The sequence below is a fragment of the Eretmochelys imbricata genome, chromosome 6, assembly GCF_965152235.1.
Source record: "Eretmochelys imbricata isolate rEreImb1 chromosome 6, rEreImb1.hap1, whole genome shotgun sequence".
NCBI classification, from domain to species: Eukaryota; Metazoa; Chordata; order Testudines; family Cheloniidae; genus Eretmochelys; species Eretmochelys imbricata.
Window position 1 is genome coordinate 72198727 of NC_135577.1, and position 4814 is coordinate 72203540.

The following is a 4814-nucleotide window of genomic DNA, read 5'->3' on the forward strand; positions in this document are numbered from 1 at the left end:
CAGATTTGTTTTAATTGAAAGAAGCCTGTTAAATCTAGGCAACCTTTGCTTTAGGAAGAGCCCCCAGGAGAAGCTGCTTTGCTTGCCTATAATACAGGTTCTCAGAGTGGATTAGCTGCTTGCTAGTCTGACTAGCAACTCTGATGTACTGCAAGAGCTCAAATGGTTTGCGAGCAAACCAGCTTCTTCTGAGAGGTCTTCATAAAGCAAAGGCTGCCTAGATTTACCACAAAAGGACATTATGCACTCAAGAACAGGACATGGCAAAGCCAGAGGCAGCGTTAGCATTGGGGGATAGGCCTGCAAATCACTTTTGGCTGCTGCCACCTACCCCTTTCCCACAAAACCAACTGCTTACCACCCAAGTGCACAATTTCCCACCTCCATGCCCAGGTCCGGCCTGAGCCTTTGGAGAAGGGTTAGCGAGACTATTTGGAGGGCTCCTCCCAGAGTGACCCATTTTATAAAGGCAGTGTAGATGTAGCTATGTCAGTCCCAGGGTACGAGAGATACAAGGTGGGTGAGGTAATATATTTTATTGGACCAACTTCTGTTGATGAGAGAGACACGTTTCCAGCCACACACAGCTCTTCTTTCTGCTGAAGAGCTCCGTGGAGCTTGAAAGTTTCGTCTCTCTCACCAACAGTTATGTGACCCCCGAGCATGCTCAAATAAATTGGTTAGTCTCTAAGGTGCCACAAGTACTCCTTTTCTTTTTGCAAATACAGACTAACACGGCTGCTACTCTGAAACCAAACATTAACTAGGAACCACAATGTGGCTGGTGCATTTTGTTATCCCCACTTTACACACTGGGGGAGGGAATAATCCCAGCACTGAGACTGACTGCCCCTGTCGCCTAGGTCAGCATTCACTCATGACAAATTTCTGCCCCCACCATCCAAAGCCAGCAACTAGGGCTCCGTGGGATTGCCAGTAATCACAAGGACTCCCCAGCATAGGTGGATGGTTTTGGTTTGCCATGCTTTTTTTAAATGCTACTGCATCTCTTATTAAAGCATGAATCTCAAGGGAGGGAGAGAAATGAAAAGGATCAGTTTCTCCTAGAGGAAAGGAATTGAAGGAGGGTAACAGTGCACTTGGCTGGGCTGGCTTCCAGCTTCCTCCTGGCATGGCTCTGCTTCCCAAATGACAAAGGAAGGAAGAAGACAGGAGCACAGCTGTCCTGGGAGGCAGAACCCAGCCATTGACCTGTGAGGAGCAAGCCCTACTGAGAAAGCCAGCGCTTTAACCGGTGACTATTACTGTTCCCCAAGCTGCGGGTGTGAGTGAGCTAGGTACAGGCGCAATGTATTGGCAAAGTATAGGCCCCACCAAAAAGAGGAGTTGTTTAGGGTGGTCTGGGGCGGGGGAGGGGGGACGGAGATGAACAGTAGGAAAAATAGGTTGAAACTGAACAAAGAAGAACTGGAGAGACAAGGTGGGTGAGGTAATAAAGGGACTGAGAGACTTTTTCCATTGGACCATATTAACTGGAACCATAAACTCGCTGAACATTAAATCTCATCAAATGAGGATAAATCCATCCTCATCATCCACACTCATTATATTCCACACCTGAACATAGTCATTATATGAGCAACATACCCTCATAGCTCAATGTCTGTACTTTGATCTGTTAACCTTTTACCCCCAGTTGGGGATATTGAAGATTATGTACTCCTTACGGCATCCAATCCTAAACCGAATGTTGCACCCCTTGATAATCTGTACGTTATTCCCTGATAACAAGACACTTCTATGCTTTAACTCTGTACTGCTTTCTTTTTATTTTATCATCTTAATAAAATTCTTAAATCTGTTGGCAAGAGAGAGAGAAGTTTCGGCTTACACAGAGCTCTTAGAAGTGGAGCAGACTAGCAGGAAACATTTGGTAATTAGTGCAGTCTACTGAACTGCGCCATGCAAAACACATTTCCTGGCTGTAGAGTTACTTAACCTTTAGAGCCTAAGGAGATCAGTGTGTGAGGAGGTGGGGGAGGGTTATCCTGGTTTTCACACACATCCATCAGGGATATAAGCAAAATTTCCATGACAGTGGCTGACTGATCAGCAGCCCCAAGGTAGAGAAAGAACTACACATGGGAAAAGAAGAGCGTGTTTGTGTTTGGTTTCAAAGACCCAAAACCAGTCTGACTAGCTGAAAGCCCAGTTTCAGGCTACACCCTTCCCTTCCTCCCTGTGTGTTAATGGGAAGCGATCTCATTCCCAGAATGCCTCAGACTTAGTCATTATCTATGTAATCAAGCATTTCTGCTGCATTCATCACTATAGTATTTTGTGCTTAACAACTCCCCCCACCCCAACAGTGTGGGCTCATTCCCCTCCCTGAGGCAGATACCACAGAGCCACTTCAGCCCTATCCCCCAAGCCACTACAACCTGAGCGGGAATGCTGGTGCTGAGGGAAGACTCCTCACTGACAGGAGGACAACATTCCTCAGACACTTCTCTCAAGCCAGATAAAGACGAACAATATTTTATTAAAATCTGCATTTACAGAGGGAGCAAAATCATGAGTTAAGGATTCTTACACAGGCCTGGGGGGTTGTAGAAAAGCACAGGAGGCTGGGTGTGGAGGAGATGATGTAAGGCAGACCAGAAAAACATGAGAGCCTGGCAATGGGCAGGCGCTCAGGCAGGTGTCTACATGCCCTTTGCCATCCCTTCAGGGGGCAATTGTGGGTTATCAAGCCTGCAATCGGAGCACCAGCAGCTTGGGGGCAGTCATCATCCTCCCAAGAGAGGGACAGTTCTGCTGGACTCACACCCGAGGAGTCCGAGCGTCACTCCATTCAAGAAGAGATTATAATCACTTCATAACCTTCCCCAGGACATCCACTAGTGCCAGCTCACCACAGCCACAACCCTCTGGGGACGGGTCCCACACACTTGTGTCCAAACGTTAAAAAAAAAAAAAAAAAAAAATCTGTACATACATTTAACATTTTTAAAAGTCATAAAAGAAAATGATCCAGGTTATCACTTCATAGTGGATATTTCCAAAGCAGTGGACATGGGGAGTCCAGGCTCTAATCCCAGTATTAACCAGCACTGCTTCAGAAGCATTTCACAGACAACTCCTCATCCCAACTAGAGAGAGTTGGGTTCCATTCTAAAAGCAAGAGTAGCCTGGACTATTAGGTGCATGGCTGGGGTGAGAGGCCCCATCACTGTCACCGAGAGAAGCAGGAGTACAGAGTAAAGGGCTTAGTCTCTGCCTGGAGTTGGGACTTTGTACTTAGCTACTCAACAAGAACATGAGTGAGTACAGGGACTAGTGTCTGGGTAAGTTCTCAGAGCCTCACGTAGCTGGTGCTAGACTTCAATGCTAGCAGCTGGGCTCATTTTGTTCCAGTCAAAATAGGGATGGGAGAAAAAGTGGCTGAGTAAAAGAACCAGGGAGGTTCACTTTCCTCTGCACAGCCCCGAATCGGGGCTCTCTCAGGTATGTTGATCAGCAAAGGGGCACTCTGGCACTGCGTGAGATTCTCAGCCTCAAAATGTTAAATAAAGGAACATTTGCAAAAAAAGTTACAAGCTAACCACATTGAGCTGCTCCAGACATCTGTCCCCAACAGCAGAGCCAGGCCATCACCTGGGCAAATCCAGAGGCCTGTGAGCAGTTTCACCAGAGCTGGGGCTATTACACTCTGTGGTTTGGGACATGAGAAAATGCACCAACATGCTTGCTCACCCTCCCTCCCTCAATTTCACCTCTATCCATCTTTGGCGCATGGGTGGGAAGCTGCTCATTTCTCCATACATGTCCTCTTCCTCCAAAAAGCCAACCAGGGTCCTTTTGCCAGGATACTACCTTGTTCCCACGCTGTGCTGATTGGCCCCTTCCCTGTGGCAGAACTTACCATGAGCAACCAACAGGTGGCGTTAGTTCAGCACAGCTGAAGCAAGGGTACTGGCTGAGCCTGCAAGGGTGGAGAGGCCTCTCTTTCCATCTCCCCCTAAGACTAGCTAGAAAACTAGGGACATATCCTTCCATTCACTTTGAGTAAGAATATGCACATTTGCAAAGAGTGTTTAGAGACCAGACTGTCATCCTGAAAAACAGACACGTGGAAGGGGAAGACAAAGAAGGGTGCATGTAAAACTCTTACTGCGGTGTGTTTGGGGAGATATTAGTTACACATTTCTGTAATATCTGTTCAAAACTCAAACAGCAAATCAAAATGTAGACAACCCTGTCTTTCCTGTCATAGAAGAGAGATCATCTGAAAGACTGGCACATAGTTCACAGCACTGACTGAGCCAGTCATGTGAAGCATGCAAGCCCAGACAAATTCTCACGGAGATCCCCAAGTTTGGCATTGGGACAGAACTACCTAGGGAAGGTGGTTTGGGGACCGGTGAATATGAGGAGGTGGTTGGATAGACCCAAAGTGGGCAGATTTACATGTCACAGAAAAAAAAAAATAGCTGGTTCTGGTGGGCCTGCAGAAAAATTAATGCCACATAAAAGTCAAACCACAGCCCCTTCAGTAGATACAGCAAATCCTTCTGCCAATCTCGCTTAGAGTGGCAGGCACAGAACCATTCAGAGCTGTGACTGGATTGCTCAAAATGGGAAGGGGAAAAAGTCAAGAGGTGAACTAAAATCCTTCCCCATACTTTCAGCTTCAAGAGCAACCACAAGCACTTGGGACATGGCTAGTATCTACTGCCACGCTACAAACATCTTCTAATAGAAAAGGAGGTGAAGAGTCCTTCAGGTATAGGCTATTGTTTCTAACACAAACAGTACATGGAACTGTGCCCGATCAGAGGGAAGTGCTTGGA